The sequence below is a fragment of the Microtus oregoni genome, unplaced genomic scaffold (genome assembly GCF_018167655.1).
Source record: "Microtus oregoni isolate MIOR12 unplaced genomic scaffold, Mior012 000012F_ref0000307, whole genome shotgun sequence".
Classification (NCBI taxonomy): Eukaryota; Metazoa; Chordata; class Mammalia; order Rodentia; family Cricetidae; genus Microtus; species Microtus oregoni.
In genome coordinates, this window is record NW_024543071.1 from 23513350 (window position 1) to 23533894 (window position 20545).

Genomic DNA, 20545 nt, shown 5'->3' on the forward strand with positions numbered 1-20545 from the left:
GATCTAAAGCTGGACTCATCAACTCTCCTCAATTTGCACAGCTCCCTCCATGCAATGAACACACACTTACAAATGATAATGCCCCAACACAAACATCCTCACTGGATTCTTGTTCTCCAAAGAGGTCTCTGCCAAGCTCTGATCTCCAGCTCTGACCAGAGCATCTCTGGACATCGGTAGATTATAGACAGATTTTTCTTTGGGCCACCAGGTCACAAAAAAAAAAGATGCAGATACTTCTTATTAATTATGAAAAATCAGCCTATAGCTTAGGTTTGTCCCATTAGCTCTTACAACTTAAATTAACCCATTTATATTAATCTAAGTTTTATCTTGTGGTTTTTTACCTTTCGTCCACTTCGTGCCTCCTGTTTCTTCTCTGTGTACTCTGGCGTCTCTCTCACCACAATTCACCTCCTCTTCTTCTCTCTCTGCCCGGAAGTTTTGCCTAACCTCTTCTTGCATAGTTATTGGCCATCCAGCTCTTTATTAGACCAATCAGAAGGTGCCTTGGAAAAGACACATTTTTATAGGGTACAAAAAGATTATTCCACAACACTAGATGCTGTTCCTATTATTTGGAATGGACTTCTAGATGTCTGTTTATTCAGTGAATTTCTTTTTGCTTGTTTTTGTATTTCGAGACAGGGTTTCTCTGTGTAGCTTTGGAGTCTGTCCTGAACTAGCTCTTGTAGACCAGGCTGGCCTTGAACTCAGAGATCTGCCTTCCTCTACCTTCCAAGTGCTGGGATTAAAGGCATGAGCCACCACCACCCGGCTCTATTCAGTGAATTTCTTTTTATTTATTTATTTGTTTATTTGTTTGTTTATTTTGGTTTTTCAAGACAGGGTTTCTCTGTGGCTTTGGAGCCTGTCCTGGAACTAGCTCTTGTAGACCAGGCTGGTCTCGAACTCACAGAGATCCGCCTGCCTCTGCCTCCTGAGTGCTGGGATTAAAGGCATGCGCCACCATCGCCTGGCTATTCAGTGAATTTCTATGTGTTCAAGAATCAACACGCACAGCCCAGCCCTCACCAAAAGCCACCATAGGTTCCAATTTGTGCAGGAAAGATTTGGACAAGATTTAGATGCTGTATATGGAACACTAAACTAAGGAGTTTTTCTTTCTTCCTTCCTTTTTTGTTTGTTGTTTTGATTTTTCGAGATAGGATTTCTCTATGTAGTCCTGACTGTCCTGAAATTCAACCTATAGTCTAGGTTGGCCTCAAACTCACAGAGATTCACCTGTCTCTGCCTCCTGTGTGCTGGGATTAAAGGCGTGTGCCACCATGACCTGCAAAATTTTTTCATCTCTGGGGTTTTTACCTTTGTTCTCAGAGTCTTTAGTACAGGATCTCATACATGGAAGTCTTAGTGAATGTTTGTTGATATCATTCATGAATTATTGAAATAAATAAAATAGAATCAGTGAGATGTTCCTTCTTCCTGTACTCATTCTTTTATCTTTTTGTTTTTTGGTTCGTTGGTTGTCTGGTGATTGTTTGGTTGATTGTTGTTTGTTTGTATTTGGATAGTCTCACTGTAGCTCAGGTTGGTTTTGAATATGAACCTTTCACTTCAGCCCTATGCATGCTCGAATTACAGACATGTCTCACCACACTAGGTTTCACTACCCATAATCTCTTCAAATTTCCCATTACCTCATATCTCTGGATTGGTCACTACTTAGAAATATTGATGTAGCAAACAGCCTGTCTGACAGCTCTGGGGAGTAAGCTTGGTTTACAGTCCCTGACACCATCTGGCCCCTTGCAAGTACAATAATTCCAGAGTAAATCCTAAGAGAATAACTGATGTGAATTCCTTCATTCCCAACACACGACGAAAGAAAGAAAAGTTTCCATGTATCCGGGCTTCTACAGGGCTGCAGTTCAATAGGTGATCTGTATGCTTCCTCTTGACTCCTAAACACATGTGTTCCTTTGTTTCTCAGGAAGCAATCATCATGTAGCCATGGAAATCAGTGAGTGCAGAGGAAATGTTGCAGGGGAATAATGGAGCCAACTAGCTCAACTCCACAAGAGTTGGTCACATCCTAAAACAATTAAAGAACAGGCATCCAAAGACTCTTGAAGGAAGTGTGGTGCTTTGACAGTAACTTTTGCAGTACGTGAACGAATTCCAAAATGCTCAAGCGTTTGCAAAATGCGAGCTAAGCCCGTTGCTCAGCCCTCATTCTGCCATCTCAAGAGCCCTAATGCCCACTTGCCATAGCGTTCCCATTCTATCGATAAATAAGTTTAAATGACTTTCAAAAAACAAACGTGACAGTCCCATGACTGGCCCCACACCCAGAAGGACATATGAACAGCACGTATCTGATTTGATGGATTATTAAATAAATAAATACATACATATACAAGAACAGAAAGTTTGGGGGGTATAGAGATGGGAAGATTTGGGAAGAATTAAGAAGTTGGGGTGAATATGATCATATACCTTGTATGAAATTCTTCAATAATAAAAACATATATATAGTTATATAGTTGTTTTGTTTTGTTTGAGATACGATTTCTCTGTGTGTAGTTCTGACTGTCCTGGAGCTCTCTCTGTAGGCCAGGCTGGCCTCGAACTCACAGAGATCTGCCTACCTCTGCCTCCCGAGTGCTGGAATTAAAAGTGTATGCCACCACCTCCCAGAAAACAATATTTTTTTAAAGATTTATTTATTTATTATGTATACAACATTCTACCTCCATGTATGCCCGCACGCCAGAGGAGGGCGCCAGATCTCATTACAGATGGTTGTGAGCCACCATGTGGTTGCTGGGAATTGAACTCAGGACCTCTGGAAGAGCAGCAGCCAGTGCTCTTAACCTCTGAGTCATCTCTCCAGCCCCCAGAAAACAATATTTTTAAACTAGTGCAGTGGCAGCACTTGAGGGAACATGCTCCTTCCACTAATCAGAAGTCATCTTGAGGTGAGCCATGTCCACATGTCCTGGCCTGGATTTCACAGGACAAATATCTTGCAACTAACTTCCCACACCGATTCTCTCTTCATAACCAGGCTTACAGTTAGTAGCCTCTCAGGTTTTAAGACTGTATTTGAGGACTGAGTAATGGTTCAACAGCTAAGACTTGCTAATGGATAGAATACGAGGGAAAACTGAAGTCAAGGGTGATACCAAGAGTTTGTTTGCTTGCTTGGGTACTGAAAGATTAGAGCTGACACTCCCTTAAAAGAGTTAGGGTGGGAAGGATAAACTCAGGCTGGGAATGTGTATTGGACACCTCAGGGAGGTCTTGAGTTGGATATAGTCTAGAACACAGAGGCGTGGTACAGGCTGGAAGTAGACAAGTTTACAAGCCGTCAATATGGAGATAATATGCTAGAAGGGATAAAATAGGAAAGTGGTGGGTATAAGTCAACAACAGAAAACAGCTCAGAACTGAGTCTTGGAGTACTCACTCCATCCTAGAGCAACTTGGAGAGGAAAAGCAGGGAGGCTTTGGAAGGGGTAGCTCAGGGGAGACTATGTGTCTACCGTGTAGGAGTCTCGGAGGCCATCCCCAGCACCAAAAAAGGAAGGAAGGAGGGGAGAAAGGAGAGAGACAGAGATGTAGAGGAAGGAGGAGGCAAGAAAAAGAAGAGGAGGAGGAAGAAGGAGATGATCTGAAAAAACAGACAGGAAAATGAGCAGCAGTTAGTGGAGGGGAGAAGTCAGGACACGGGAGAAGGTGTAATCAGGAAGCTGAGAACTGGGCGGGCGGTAAGCTAGAGGAGAAAGTGGGTTAAGAGAGTCCAGTGTGTTGTGTTTAGTTTTTTATGGTGAGAGATACGTTTGTGATACTGACAAAGACTGGCAACGCAGGAGAGTGGGAAGGGCGGTTGGTGTCATGCTTGATCGGCTAGGTAGGTCAGGGCCTGAATCAGGTTGTCTTCTGACCGCCACGCTTGTGCTGCGGTACTTGTGCCTAGACATGAACAAACGTGAACATATACACAGACAGACATTAAATAAATGTAGTTTAAAACTTGAGAAAGAGAGAGGATGAAAAGAGGGAAGAGAGGGGAGAAAGAGCAATCTGGAAGTTTGTGGAAGTTTCCTTCTACTGGCTGTATTTCCTCAGTGGACAGCAAGCAAGGTCGTTGTGACAATGAGGTAGGAAGAGGGTAAAGTTTTGAAACAAACAAACAAACAAAGGTATAAAATAATCCCCTCCCAGCAGAGCAAAGAATGAAGGGCCTAAGAAACACACAATGGAAGTGCTGGGCGGCTAGCTGGGCCACCAGAGGTCAGGCTAAGAATGAAGCCAGGTGTGCTGCCTGTAAGCCCCACCCTGGGGCTGGAGGCAGCCCGGAGCACAGAGTTTGAAGCTGGCCTCACCTACATGAGAACCTGCCAATGAACGGAAGGAGAGATAGAGACACAGAACGAGAAGGAACAAAAGACGAGAAAATCGAACAAAGTCAGATCAGCTTGGCTGTGCGCCACGCTCCAGCTTTGTCCAGCTGCGGGAACAGGTCATGGCTTGAGGGACTGTAACAGTAGAGGGGTCAACAGATGTGGGGTTCTAAAGGTGAAGGAGTGTCAGTGCCTAGAATACATATGTGTCCCCTAAACAGTCCCTCCTCGTACTCTACCCCTTACTGAATCCTACCGATGTGAGTTAAAGCTTAATTCAAAAATAAGCAGGGAAAAAAAATAAAAACAAAACAAAAAAAAATAAGCAGGGCAGCCTTCTTCCAAGACTTCCCACTGCCTACCTGAAGGGTGAGGCCATGTTCCTGGACTGACTGTGTTGGTAAGCTTCCTGCCACTTCTTAATCCACAAAGTCGAGATTCCAGTGGGCTTCCTGGCTTGGCTAAGTGCCAGGCCAGTGAAAATCTCATTACCTGTGGAAAATGGAAAGCCGGCACTCTGCAGGCCACTATGTGGGTCTGCTCTCAGGCCCAGAATTTCCAAGCTCAGCGGGACTGCCTCTATACCCTGGGTGGAGAATGAAACAAAACCCACACTTCCTTAGTCGGGCTTCTTAAACAGGGTACAGGGAGGACCCAGAAGGAACAAAGTGGCCTCAAGTCAAGAATCCCATTGGAAGCCTTGAGATGCCGGGCCTGGTTCCTCCAGCCAATAGCATTGTTTAATGGGCATCCCAGAGCTCTGGAGAGCCAGAATAGCACATAGACAAATCATGGTCAATTTCCCTTTTTCTTTCTCTCGGTCTCTCAGCACAGAAAACCCAAATTTTCTTTTAGTATCTAAATTGATGTCTCTGTACCCAAGTACTTACAACCTGTCTTCTCCAAAGTGTTTGGCCAGGATCTCAGAGCTTTAAAACTTTGCTCCTTCATTGGGTGATAAGGAACACTGGGTCAACTCCTAGTCTTTGTGCAACCTCTGTTTTAAGAATCTCCAAGTAACATGTTGCAGCACACAATGCCTGTCTGTACTCTATGCGCTACCATACAGTTTGTGAGCTTCGGGCAAGGGGCTGGAGATTGAAACACACAGAGAGACAGAGACACGGACCTCTAGGCACTGGTAAGAAGCCCTTTATTCAAGCACCACGGAGGCTTATATACCCAACAGTCAGGTGCCAATAAGTGAAAACTTTATCCTCTGATCCTCAAGGCCAGGCAACACGTGCTCGTGGAGCAGAGCTGGTAAACAACTTTGACACAGCTTTCAGTAACTCAAGTCAGAAGGAAAGTAAAGATCTCTAGCAGGGAAGAGCAGCTGGAGGCCAGGACTCCAAATGGTCCCAACAACATGTAAAGTACTAGTATCTGGGAGTTCTGAACGAAGGGAGATTTCCTTACTTGATTAGGAGGAATAAAACCAGCAAGTTTGGTGTTTCGCTTTTGATTAGGGCCTGGGCTTGGGCAGGGGGACAGCTATGAAGTACTGGACGGCTGACCTCAATAGTATTTAACACTGTAAATGTGACAGGAACATCTCTCTTGGATTTCACAAAAGCGAAACACCAAACTTGCTGGTTTTATTCCTCCTAATCAGTACTTAAATAGCTGTCCCCCTGCCCAAGCCCAGGTCCTAGAAATCATTGAACATGGGTGATAAAGACCCACCTTCAGAGCATAAACTGCAAGCAGGAATGCTTTTCTGGGAGGTAAAGGGGAAAGCTTTAATGGTTCTTTAATGGCAGCTTGGGTTTAAGCACTAAACTGTCTCTCTAGTATTTGAAGGGATTTCGTTTGGAGCTCATTGTGTTGACTGTCTTTTGAAAGATTAGATAGTTTAGTTAGACTCCTCCTGGCCATGTAAATGTCTCCTCATTTATTGACTGTCTGCAGTCTTTATCAAAGAGCGAACACAATCGACGGCGTGTAAACAGAGATCCCATTATCTCTGTGCTACTGATAAGATTTACTGAGAGTTGAAATTTTTTTTTATGATTGACTGACCAGTTAAAGATACTAATACAGTACTGAAAAGGATGATAAATGAATAAGAATTCAGTCCATGAACGTGCCATTTTGTTTGGGGGCTACAATCCCTGGTCTGCACCTGTAGATTGTAGAAGTAATTACATGTACAGCACTCAGTGAAAAGCATGCAAGTCCGTGTGAATATTCCATGCACTTTCCTGCTGCTCTTTCGATGACCAGCAAAGGGGTTTATGCTTCCCCAGGAAGACCACGTTAAATCTTTCAGGACACATAGAGACAAATTCTGGGGATGTACTTTGGGAACATTCTAAAAATTTGCTAGGGGATTCAGACCTAAATTGGTTTTTGTTTTTGTTTTGGCTTATTTTGGTTTGGTTTGGTTTTTGGTGCTGAAATCAAGGATCCTTCTGTAGGCTTGGCAAACACTACCTCCCGACTTAGAGGTCTGTGTTTTCAAATGCTATAATCAAAATACAAATTTTGATTAGTGCTCAGTAGGTGTTTTTGATCCATGGGACCAACATTCTGTTGTATTGATTCTGATTTTGGTGGTCTCTGCTGAGGGGGGAGGGTTCTGTGCCATTCAGCTTCCTTCCCTGAGTGACAGAGGGGAAAAAGTATCCCATCTTTCCCGACACACATGGCAAGGATTCCAGGAAACATGGCTTCCACAGTGTAACCAAAGCGAGAAGGGACTTTGCAGCAGGAGTTACCGGAAGAGAGAGGGCTAGTGTTCAAGAGAAGGCAGCAAAATAGATGTGAAATTAGGCAGTTTTATCTGAGACAGATGGAAAGGATGCCCTGCCTTCAGCTTTGATTGCTTCCATTCAGAGTACAAGTTGCTCAATACAAAACAAAAAACCTTTGCCATGAAGACTTTCCTCCCTTCAAACGTTCTCAGTTCCTAGCTCAGATGGACAGGGCTCAGAACCACCTGCCCTTCTCCAACACACGCTCCTGAGGCTGGCCTTGAAACTTCCTGTTGTCTGTTTCCTTACCTCCTGACAGAAGACTGTCCTGAACCCTGTGAGTCCACAGGATGGCTCTCCGTGGGCCTTTCAAACTCCTTCATCCAAACTGTATTTTATTCATGGATTCCTAGGAATTCCTGTGTTCAGCCTCCCACACCTGTAAACTCTTGCAGGGCTGGACTTAATCTTGTGTTTTTTATTTGTTTCTAGACAGGGTCTCACTACTTAGCCCTGGTTGGAATCCAGGCTGGCATTGAATTTACAGAGACCTACGGGCCTCTACTTCCCCAGTGCTGGGGTGAAAGGCACGCACCACCAACCTGGCCCAGTCTTAATGATTTAAGACATAACAAAGCAGAGGTTAGCGTATAAATACATTCTTAATGCCCCAGCAGGAAGAAGGAAGACCCGTTTTTAGCCTTGGCTCACACACCTCTCCTTCTCATCATTAAAATGTTCTTACATCCTCAGGGGCCAATTGTGCTCTGTGGGCATCTCAGTGAGACCTGCACACTTAGCAGACTTGAGTCATGTCTCTGTGGTTTTATATCTATGTCCTATGTATCACAATCAAATCAAAGAGTCCCATGTCCACAGGCTGAGTTGGCTTCAGTCCCCTGCTTCACCCACAATGCCTCAAGGCATCTCTTCAGGGTTGTCACCTACCAAGTGACTGTTGGTTAGAAAGGGAGGGAAGGTGGTCTGGCCAGCTCTGTGAATGGCAGCACATCCAGGACTATCCAGGCACAAACAGAAGCCAAACCCTAAGGAGCAGCAGGCAGACAGCCCCCCAGTCTTCAAACACCTCCAAAGAAAAGACAAACAAAGCTCACTAGATGTTTGCCAGAGGCAGGCAGAGGACAATGGCGGCACTTCGGTCAGGACATCCTAAGAGAAGACAAATGTTCAGTTGTCACTGGAGCAAACTAGGCAAAGGAGGTGAAGTCATCAATGAGAATTGGCTAAGCCCCAATGATGCACAGAGCATTTGAGGTTCTTTCTGCTTCTTAACCATTCCATTGAGATGTAATTCATATACTGTGTACCTCACCTAATTACAGTACAGGCTTCAGTGAACTTAGTAGATACACAGTGTTGTACAGCCAACATCCCATAGGACTTTATACCCTGCTTAACACCTCCATCCCCAGTTAGCAGTCCCAGCTGTAACAAATCAGCCACTAACCTACTTTCTGATTTTACTGATTATTCCTGCTCTGAAAACTTGATATGAAATGGAATAAAATATGGCTCCTTATGCCTAGCTTCTTTCTTTTAGCATATTCTCATGGCTCATGCATATCATAGCCTGCTGCAGAACTCAGTCCCTTTTATCATCAGATAATGTTCCATCCTATGGATGTATCATGTCCCATAAATGCACTTATCAGTGGATGGGTATTTAGGGTACATTTCAATTTTTTATTAGCATGCATTAGTTATGCAGAATCATGCCATTTTCATACACACACACATACACACACACAAAGTATTTTGACAGTCAGCTCCCACAGACTCTCCCTCCCGCTTCCCTCTGGTTGTTTCCTCTTTCCAAACACTTAGGATAAGTCCTGTGCTTTCATTCTGAAAGTGGGTTTCATGCGGCCAAGGCTGCTTTCTGAAGCTGGCCTTGAACTTCTGATCCTCCTGCCTCTACTTTCTGAGTGTTGGAGTTACAAGAGTATACAACCACATCTGACTACCAGGGCTGATTCTTGACAAATGGTATCTCATTTTTCTTTCCAATACTCCTGAAAGTAAGGTGTGTGTGTGTGTGTGTGTGTGTGTGTGTGTGTGTGTGTGTATCTTCACTCTACAGATAAGACCCTGATGGCCAATTCTCCCACTCCATTGAAAATGGCAGTCAGAGTGAGCCCAGGTCTGCTTGCCTCAAAACTTCCATATTCAGTCACCGCCTGCTATTTAGCAAACCTTGCCTATACAAATAGCTCACACCAAACGCTAAAGACTCAGAGGTAACTGCTGCTCCCTCTCTGTCTTTCATGTAACTGTGAATTAAATTATTTCGGTAGCTGTGGGCATAATGGCAAGCACACGAGCTTTGGGATAGGCAGTCATGTTCCGTACACTTCATAACCGTGTCATATGAGCCAAGGTGTTAAATTTCTTTCTGTCTCTGTTTCCTGCAATGTAAAAGTGCAATTCCCCTCCTATGAGACTGTGGTGAGGATGAATTGAGGCGGGGATGTGAACTGCCTGACACGGAGTAGGTAGTTATGGTGTTCTAGCTACCACGCTCACGGCTGTTTTCAGTGGAAGTAAGAACAAGTTTCATACGCACATGCATGCCCGCATACACTCACACACATGCATGTGCACACATGCGCGTACGCACACACTCCTTCCCCATTGACAGGAGTCTGGGAAAGCCAGCTCTGGGTGTGGGATGGTGGGAAATTCAGGCAGAAATCTCCAGTGGCAGACAGGCAGAGATAAGAGGCAGGAACTCAGGTGAGAGGTCAGGGTTAGAGATATGGATTCCGGGGTTATCTGCATGAAGGTGAAGTGTTGTTCCCACCGATCAAACTAAGAACACTACCACAGTTTAAAACCAAATCTGAAGCAAGCTTTAATAAAATACTGGTCAGGTGGATGGGCTCTGGCTAGGTCCATACCCAGGTTCCCAGGAAATGGCCAAGAATCAAGTATGGCAAGGACTTAAGGAAAACCCATAGTTCATTGCATTTCCCATCAGGTCCAATCAGGGGCAAGCATACATCCTGACACATTTCCTGCCTACCTACCTCCTGCCCACATGTGACCAAGTGCATCCAGTGCTTAGGGGAGTGAAAACACGTGGCCTCTAGCATTTCAGGGACTCTCCGTCCTTGGGACTTGTAGATCGGACTCATTTTGTTTCATGGATCGCTAAGGCATAGTAATTAAAGCTTAAAATGTAACTTTGGCTCTCACAGAAGGTTGACACTGTGATGGTTTTAGTAAAATCAGGCAGAAAATGAAGAAATGAGTTCAAGGTCCACACCCTGCACTATCCACAGTTAAGGCCACGGAAGAGAAGAAGAAGCAACAAGAGACAGAAACAAGCATGTGAGAGGCTGTGATTGGACAAAAGCAGCATTTAATTATGAAAGCCAAGGAGAAAGGAGATTTGAGACAGAGAGAGGTGTGGGAGAAAACAGAAAAGGCAGACGGTAAGAAGGTATACAGAACTGAAGACGGAGACGAGCCGCTACGGTCAGCACCCAGAAGCCATGGTGGCTTCACTACTGAGCAGCTATCCATCCCATCCATTGGGCACCTGGAAAACATTTAGGCAACTCTGCCCTATGTAAGCACCGCAATAAGCAGCCAGTCTTAGAAATGTAGATTCCAGGAAGGTGGCTATGTTTTAACGGGACATTATGTAAATTCCAACAGTATGACTTGAGATTCCATGATGCTCTCACCCTGTCCCAAGTTTCCACTTATCAAGTTTTGATTTAAAAAGTCTCCTTCCTCAAATCACAACTGCCTGAAAGTGACATTAAAACAACATTCTTTTTCCTAACTATATATTTGTCTAAAAGAGGACTTTACCAAAACAGCATGTCTCAGCAGGTTCAATGCAGAACCGACATTAAACAAGAGGGGTCACCTGTTGTGTGTTAGGACACACACTAAAGATACTTGGAAACTCTCTATATAAATGACACCACTATTCTCACTAATTATTTGCTATTTTGGAAACTATACCCATGTTATACAAGATATCTTTGTTAACCTGTAATAATCTTACTGCTGCTATTTTAAAATGGGCTAATAAATAATATCAAAAAAATTAAGATACAAATCCTGAACCCACTCACCTCCCTGCCCCTGTCACCACCACCAAAGACTCTGGTTCAGTAGGAATGACATAAACCCTGGAAGGGTTTGTTTACCCTGACTTCTTGCTATTACCATGCTGGAATCCTCAGACTGTACTTTGTTAAGATGTGGTTTCATGTAGCCCAGGCTGGCCTCAAACTCACTGTATAGTCAAGAATGATCTCAGCAGCATCCTTGACCCTCTTACTTTGTGTCCCCATATATTTAGATAAAGGCTTATGCCACCATGGTCAGCTTATATGGTGCTGGGGATCAAACCCACAGATTTGTGTGTGCGAGTTTCATCACCAGCCCTCAGAATACACGTTAGATAGGAGCTTTCTATCCCTAGCACCCCTACTACTCCCTGGATTACAAACAGAAAGGAGAAAGAGAAACACATTGTGTTAGCAGCTGGGGAGAGATTGCCTCTGGCATCTCATTTTCCACTGTACACTTTTCTGGGGCAGTCTTTCGACCCCACCAGAGACAAGTGCTCTGAGGGAATCCCCCAAGGTGTCCTGGCCTCCCCACCTGTCCTGCAGCCTCCGTTCTAGCCAATGCATTTAACTATGTTTGAAGTCCATGTTTCCTTTGTGAAGCTTTTTCCATTATAGCCATTTATCAAAGGATTTATAACCCTCAAGGTAAAGTTCCTTGCAACAGACCTGAAGGATGATCTCCACCACAGACACGTTAAGAGCCCTTCAGGTGCATTAATGCCCTGGCCCCTGGATTTATTGCAACACAGTAAAGTTTCTCTTTAGAAAACACACTCTGAGTCCCTGCAGCCTTTTCCAGAGAGAGATGAGAAGCCGAATGATTTGAGAGGGAGTCAAAGAATGCCATCTTTTTAATTATGTGCTAAACACAGGAACACCTAATACAAATATTTGGCTATGTGGTCAAGCAGCGGCTCTAAGGTCACCGGCAGAAATTTATAGGGAGCTTTAAGGGCCCTGCACAATGATCTTCTTGGTTATGACTTCTGAATTGCTCTTCATTGCCAATACCACTGCATTTGGACATAAATAAAATTTGCTGAATTAGGGCCCTGCCCTGGCTAAAATGTTTACCCTTTCCTTGAAATGAGTTGCGGTCATGGAAGCCTTTCTGTTTTGTTGGCAGGAGCAGATTTACACAAGATTAGTCCTCTTAACATAGCCTAATGACTCACTAACTTAAAGTGCTTTCTGGGTAGGTGCTGGGCTTGTCTGCTCCACGTGGAGGGGAAGGAGGGGAAATCTATTTCAGAATGTCTTGGGGTAGTGTGATGCCACCCTGCCTACAGTGCTATAATATCTATTCTGCACATAGTTTTACCAAGTATTGGACTGGAAGAGTTGTCAGTCATGTGCTCTGCTCTACTTGAGCCCTGACTCACAAAGATGCGATGTTTCCTTCTATGAGGCTTAGTTCTCCATGTGCTGGACCATCAGGCTCCGATGTGCAGGGTTTGTCTCCCAACTGAAATGGAAGGCAGTGTGTTGTGATCTGAGAAAAATTCCCATGGCCTGGACTGGTCACAGAGAACAGAAGCAGCAGAGAAGGGGGAAAATTCTAGAGACAATGTCAGGTACAGTGGTGCACACCTGTAGTCCCAGAGCTTAGAAGGCTGAGACCAACCTGGGTGACACACCTTGTCTTAAAAATAAACACTAATTGTTTAGTTTAAAAAAAAAAGGCTTAGGGCTAAAATTTGGAGGAAAGGTGCATGTTTCATTTCTGATTGCCTTCCGGTGGGCTTGCACCTTTCAGTAAGATTTTACACTGGACAGTCTTTAAATACTATGATAAGTAGACCCTGAAACGCCTCCTTTTCACAATGCATATATATATCAGGCTTTCCTGTTGTGCTCACTCTGCCTCCATCTTTTTTTAGTTCTTTTTTTTTAAAGATTTATTTATTTATTATGTATACAGTGTTCTGTCTGCATGTATACCTGCAAGCCAGAAGAGGGCACCAGATCTCATTATAGATGGTTCTGAGCCACCATGTTGTTGCTGGGAATTGAACTCAGGACCTCTGGAAGAGCAGCCAGTGATCTTAACCTCTGAGCCATCTCTCCAGCCCCACAATGTTTTTCTCTTAGCATCACCCCAATGACTACTGCCATGCCTGTATAATAGCTCAAAAGAAGGACTTTGTAAAAACCTTCTAGAATAATCCTCAGACATCATGTGCTCAAATTCACCTTGGCATGCCCAGAGCCTAACGCCATGTATAACCTACAGTACGCTGTTCACTAAATTTGTTTTTAATTTTTTTTTGTGTGTGTGTGTACAGGCATGCAGGTGCCATAGTGTGTACATGTAGAGGTAAAAATTCAGTCCAATTCCTCAACCATAGGATGTGGGAACTGAGCTAAGTTCTTTCTTTCTTATGTATTGTGTTCTGCCTGCATGTGTACCTGCACCCCAGAAGAGGGCGCCAGATCTCATTACAGATGGTTGTGAGCCACCATGTGGTTGCTGGGAATTGAACTCAGCACCTCTGGAAAAACAATCAGTGCTCTTAACTGCTGAGCCACCTCTCCAGCCCCCGAACTCAGGTCTTCTTGTTTGTACAACAAGCACTTTTAGTCACTGAGATATCCCAGTGACCCAGGTAATAAATGTTTTAGACGATTGTTAAATGCAGGGGCAGAGAGAGTCAAGAATTATCAATTTGATACACTGTTTAAAGTGCAGCTCTTCATCACAAGTGTCAGGACTGTTGGTTACTGTCATCAGTGGCACAATGGCCTGAATATGAGTAGGATCCCTCAAAGGTCCCTGCCTTGGAAGCTTGGTCCCCAGGTATCCTAGTCTGCTTTAACTGTCATCTACTTGATACAGTCTAGTGTTACCTGAGACGACTGTCTCAACTGAAGGACAGCCCGGGGCAGATTGGTCTGTTGAGCAAGTCGGTGAGGGGCTGTCTTCATTGCCAATTGATACAGAAAGGCCCAGCCCACGGTTGGCAGTGACATTCCCTGAGCAGGTGGTCCTGGGCTGTGTAAGGAGGGGGCCACCAAGCAGCACTGCTCCATGGCTTCTGCTGTACTTCCTAGCTACGAATGAGTTTCCTGGTCATGGGGGTTGTGTCAAGAAATAGTAAGCACACTTGTCTTCTTGTTGACATCCTTCAGTGGTGGGCTGTGACCCGAGAGTCTACGGCAAATAAACACTTTCCTACCGAAGTTGGTTTTGGTCAGAGTGTTATTTCACAGTCACACAAATGAAGCCCCAGCTCCAGAGTAGAGATACTGGGGCATGCTGTGAGCTGTTAAGAGGCAGAGCCTACTAAGAGGTCCTTAGGTGATGGGAGCCACCAAAGAGGGATTAAGAGACTATAGTACTCTTCCTTTTGCTTCCTTGCTCATATCTTGAGAGTTTCTTTTTTCCTACCATTCACTCCTACTACCATATGTAGTCTTCAGAGGCAGAAAGCAATAGACAGTCCTATGTGGAGATCTGGTCTCTGAGCGTGGATGAAAATAACCTTTGTTTGAGTTAAAATAATGTAATTTCGGTATAGTGATCCGGAGAGGACTAACACAACACGTATGAGCTATCAGACAGCTTTCCTCTGAGGGGGACTGGATTATTGAGCAACTATGCAGCATGGGACACAGCCAGAAAGGAGATAAGAGGACAGACCTGGTTCAGGACAACAAGGAGCTGCCAGGATGTATCGTGAGGCTTCCAAACACCTCAAGGACTTAAAAAGCACGAAAATTCCAGTGCATTTTCCAAATGGGAATCACAGTATTGTCCTGCCCACCCCCCTACATACACACACTTCCTCCCTCCCTACCCCCTCTCCCACTTCTCTCATCTCATTCTCCTGTAGCCCAGGCTGGCCTTGAACTCACTCTATAGCCAGACCTTGATTTTCAGATTTTCCTTACCAAATGCAGAGATTACCCACCTGGGTCACTCAGCCCAGTTTATGCAGTGTGGGGGAGGGGGGGTGTTCGAGTAAGCTAGGCAAGCAGCAAGCAGTCTCCCAGGTGAGCGACAGCCCCACCCCCACGCCACCATTACTCATTCTAGAGCTTCTCTCTCTCCAGCCACAGAAAACTCTTCTTTTTCTATTCGGCCTCCACTCTAGTTTCGGGTCTGTGAAAAGCGAATGTGTCTCCTAGTGAAGAAAACTTATGATGATTGACTTTAAGAACCCCAGGGGGATTTGGTGTGGCTCCCAGGAAGTAAGGGAAGTGGGCAGCGCTAACCCTGAGTCGTACAGTTCAACAACTTGTTTAATTTTCCAAACTCTGACAGGCATGCCATCTCCTCTCTGAAAATGATATAATGACGATATTTTGGTCATTAGAAAAAGACTTTCTTAGATCATTTTTTTCCCACAATAATGGCAGTAAGTTAAAAGCATCCTAAATCTTCATCAATAGGGAAATGGTTAGATAGGCTAAGGATAAGTTGGTTTGTTTGTTTGTTTTTAATGAGTCTGACAAATCTGTCCACAAAGTCCTAATGTTAGCGAGAAAATCAGACTGAAAGAAATACATGTGGGCCGGGCGATGGTGGCACATGCCTGTAATCCCAGCACTCAGGCAGAGGCAGGCGGATCTCTGTGAGTTTGAGACCAGCCTGGTCTACAGAGCTAGTTCCAGGACAGGCTCCAAAGCCACAGAGAAACCCTGTCTCGAAAAACCAAAAAAAAAAAAAAAATACATGTGGCTGATCTGTTGTTGCTGCTTTTGCTGCAGTACTAAGTATGCGAGGTAAACTCTCTTCCCTGAGCTAAATCCCCAGCACTCGCTTTACTGGTTTTGAAATACCAAAGTTACTTTTCTGGATATCCATAGTCATTCATATGCCAGGCAGACCTAGCCACAGTCCAGTGACAGCAGTAGCCACTTCTAAGGAGAAGAATAAAGACAAAGGAGTCCAAAGGGCTTCTGACTTCCTCACTGCGGCTGGTCCTCACAGCACCACGTGCTGTGTGGGCTGCTGGGGGAGAAAAACCTTAGTGGTGTCCGACAGCAAATCCCAAACGCTACAAGAGGGACCGTCCAGGAGGGATGACAACATAGCGGTATGGCGGTTATGGGGACAACCAACCACTTGGCACTGGATTTGAGGCCAGCTCCACTCCAGGGAACTCATGGTTGGAACTGTAAACCTAGTCAAAAGCCCGTGGCTGGGAAGGTCATTGGCCCTCGAGAGAACCTTCTACTGTTGTCTTACTACGAGGATATGTTATCCGTGTGCTTTCTAAAAATTTAGGTTTATACCCATAGATTAGTGCCGCTCTCAATCTTGGCCAAAGAAACTTCTCCTCTCGTGGTCAGCAATTACCCCTCCCTGCCCTCCAATAGCCCTAGGAAAGCCCAGCAAATGTTCCTGTCCTCTTCTTCCTCAATTCAGCACAGAAAAGACAAGCACTCAACTATCCAACTGCTCTGGCCAATTTAAATGACCTTTTTCCCCCCACATTAACTATGCTGAATACAATATTTACTTTTTTTATTATTATTTAAGCCTCTCCTTGGGACTTATTCAGTTTTTGTTTTCACCCTTTTCAAATTAGCACTTCATTCTCGGATATCCCTGCGCTCAGAGAAGCCTCCTCCAGAGCCCGCCCTCCCCACCACCCTCTCATTGTGTCTCTGCAAACACCCGCTTCCTAGAAAACCTTCTCGTAGGCACTGGTGACTTGGACATCAAACCATTTCCTCCTGTGCTCTAATTTCATTTTCAAGTTCTCAGTCCTTGGTTATCCGGTACTCTGTCTCGTTCCAGAAAGAAAACAAAAATTATCTGAGCAACCCCCATCCTTGACTGCAAAAGTTCTTGCAACTATGTACTCAAGGGTGATCAATTCCTGCAGGCAAATTAGCCCTCCATTTTTAAAAGAAATAAGCGAGCCAAGCTTGCCTCTACTTTCTTTTTAAAGAAGTGTTTTGCTTTGTTTCTTCCTCTCTATGGTCCTCTTAAATATCTTAAACAAGGGACTTTAATAGAGAAGTGGCCCTATCTAATATTTATCGTGTTCCTGATACAAATGAAGCAGCGCGCCAGCATTGGGGCTTTAATAGTTTTAAGGACGATTCCTGAGCCCTGCTTCAGGGAAACTGGTCACTTCTGCTTGTACTTCTTTTCTTCCCTTTTGTGTACCCAGGTTTCTCAGCCCCAGTTTTGAATATTCACACCCCAATTCTCTAATCTTTCTTGTTAACACCTCGTAGCTTGGCCTTTGATTATTTCACTCGGTGATTAGCGCTTCTACAATAAGTGTTAATCTCTTTGAAAATACCAAAGCTCTACCCTCCCCTAAACGTTGCTGGCCCAGTCGATATTCCAGAGAGGATATCCCTATTGTGAGTCCTATCTACGAAGCATTTCCCTCACACACCACTGGCTCAGGAAAGGCCTGCGTCAAATCTTGTGACACATTTAAAATATAATATTGCAAGCCCAGGTTGCACTCACCACATACTGTAGTATGTGTGCAGCGGCTTGTCACTGCTAAAAGCAGAGCCTCACGTAGTAATGGCAGGGAATAGACCTCTAGAGGGCGCCCTCGGTAGTTCTGTCCGGGAAGAGCGGATTCCAGGCCTTAGAGAGCCAAGAAAGAAAATACCATGCAGGGTTTCCCCATGTCCGTTTACCCACCCCAGTCACTCCAGTGAGAGGGACAGCCTTCTCTAAAGCAGCCAGAGCAACTGCCAATGCTCTGCCGACCAGGGTGAGAGCACCTCCAGCTCTCTGTAGCCAGTTTTCTCCTAGATGATCAGTGGATATGAACTAGCGGGTGAAATAAGTTGGTCCCTACAATGGTCCTTCCTATTTCAAAGTGAGGTGTGTGTTTGTCTACTGTCTTTAATCCTAGGACTCGGGAGGCAGAGGTAGGCTGATCTCTGTGAGTTCGAGACCAACCTGGTCTACAAGAGCTAGTTCCAGGACAGGCTCCAAAGCTACAGAGAACCCTGCCTCAAAAAAAAAAAACAAAAACAAACAAACAAACAAAAATATGCAGGCGAGAGCAGCGGTTTGGGATCAAACTACCTTTTCACAGGGGTCACCTAAGGCCATCCTGCATATCAGATCGTATTTACATTACAATCCTTAACAGAGGCAGATTACAGTTGTGAAGTAGCAACAGAAATAATTTATGGGTGGGGATCACCACACCGTGAAGAACTGTATTAAAGGGTCACAGCATTAGGAAGGAAGGTTGAGAACTAGTGGTCTTGAATGACACTTTCGAAGTGGCAAGCCCTTAGCAGGCACCCCACATGAGGAAGGACAAACACAAGAAACTAATTTTTCCTTTTGTATTTGAGAGAGCAGCTTTCACCTTCGTGGCAGGTGGTCAGCTTCCATTAGATCCCGGCAGTTTCAACACCTTAGAAAGTTTCCCATAAAGCCTGTCTTCCCTATCTGTCCCTTCGCTACATGCATCGTTCCTCCATATACCCTCTCTTCAGCACACACACAGCAACCATTCCCAACCCATTTTACAGGTCGGTAAGTGGAGGTCCAAAGAGACTGAAACTACACAGTCATGTACTGCAGGAAGTTAAGAATTTAAAGTCACTAAATTCAGCATGGTGGAGCAATGCCTTTCTTTAATCTCGGTACTCGGTACTCAGGAGCCAGAGGCAAGGGGATCTTAGAGTTCAAGGCCAGCTTGAACTACAGTGAGTTCCAGGACAGTCAGATCTAAACAGAGAGACTCTATCTAGGAAAAAAAACAATTAATTAATTAATTTAACGTCACATCACCCAACCTTCCCAGTTAAGAGCATCCCCACCAACTTCTACAGGGCTCCTTCTTCACCATGCAATCGTCATTGGCGTGAGCAATTCATAGCAGCAGAGCAAGGATTAGAAACCAAGCAGCATGCATCACTGCTGTACGGGCTGGGAACATGCATTTGTCCATAGACACATGGGAGGGGGAACCCCAGAACCAGGCAGAGCAGAGACAACTAGTTGTGCATCATGGAACTGGGGCAGAGAAGTGAGAATTCCAAAGACTGAGTCAGGGACAGCCACCAGCAAGGGTGTTGTTTTAGTATTCTTCATTCCCAACACTCACCCAGACCAGGGAGACCCGGATCACTGAACAGTTGCCTGAGTGTGGTTACTGGGAACGGAGGGTACTTATTAAAACCAGGCCCACCAAAACGTGAGCGCCTGGAAAGCTCATGTGTAGAAGCTTCCCAGGAATTCTGACCCCATGGGAGACACAGAAGCCAGATGGCGGGAGCAGGTCCTCAGGTTCAAAGCCAGCACTGCTTGCTCCTGCATTTAACTGTGAGGACCAGTGAGCAAGAGGAAGCTCTCTAGAAAGCTGAAACAGAAAAAGAGAAAGTCTTATTAAAGAGAAACGTGTTAACTGAGAGTTGTGGCTCACACCTTTCATCCCAGCATCCCAGGAGGCAGAGGTAAGGCTATCCTGTGTCCCGTGTGTTTGATGCCAGGCTGGTCTACATAACGCATTCCAGGCCAGCCATGCTTGTATAGTAAGACCCTGTTTCAATACAAACTATAATGGGATTGTATTGGTGTGGCTATAAGAGGAGGAAGAGGCATCAGAAAGTAATCCTGACAGAGAATAAGCTACCTGAAGCAAGAGAGCAGAAGCCAGTGCGCCCTTGACTTTGGACTTTGAGCTTCTAAAAACCGTGGGAAATCAGTTTTGCTAAGACTCCCTGCCTGTACTTCCCTCACACTATCCACATTTCTCTAAGCCTTGGATTCTTTATCTGCAAAATGGGGACAATAACATTACCCTTGCCATAGGGTTGAGAAAATTAAATGAAAGGAGTGTGTGTGTGTGTGTGTGTGTGTGTGTGTGTGTGTGTAGGTGCTTAACAGGCTAACAGTCATACAACAGCAGCTAATTAATACGGCCCGTGTGACAGACCTATGCATGAGATAATGTGAAACCTCTTGAAACAACACCTTTTTCAGCTTAATAATTGGTCGTATCAACATTATTATAAATTGTAGATAATTTTAAGTCAATAAATATCATAATTATATAATACTTATTCTTTCAAAATGGCTTCAACTTCAAGGCAAATATTGTTTAAAGCCATGTGCTAATCCTGTTCCAAAAGAAAAACTAAAATCCAGTAAGTTTCAATTTTATTCTCAACAAAATATCATGGAAAAAAGTTAATGCAACCAATATTTCAATCCCACGAGAAGAAGAGAGTCTGTGATCTGATTAAGGAGAACTCTGGGCAGGCTCAGGACGGGGATTACACGGCACACAACGGTGGACCAGAAACACCCTGGCTAACGGTAGCGGGACTTCTTCCCCACATCCTTGAGCTGTCAGAAAGGTCAGGAAACAGGTGCTCAGTGCCATTGTTCTTGGCTCCATTCCTCCATTTAAAGATTCTCATT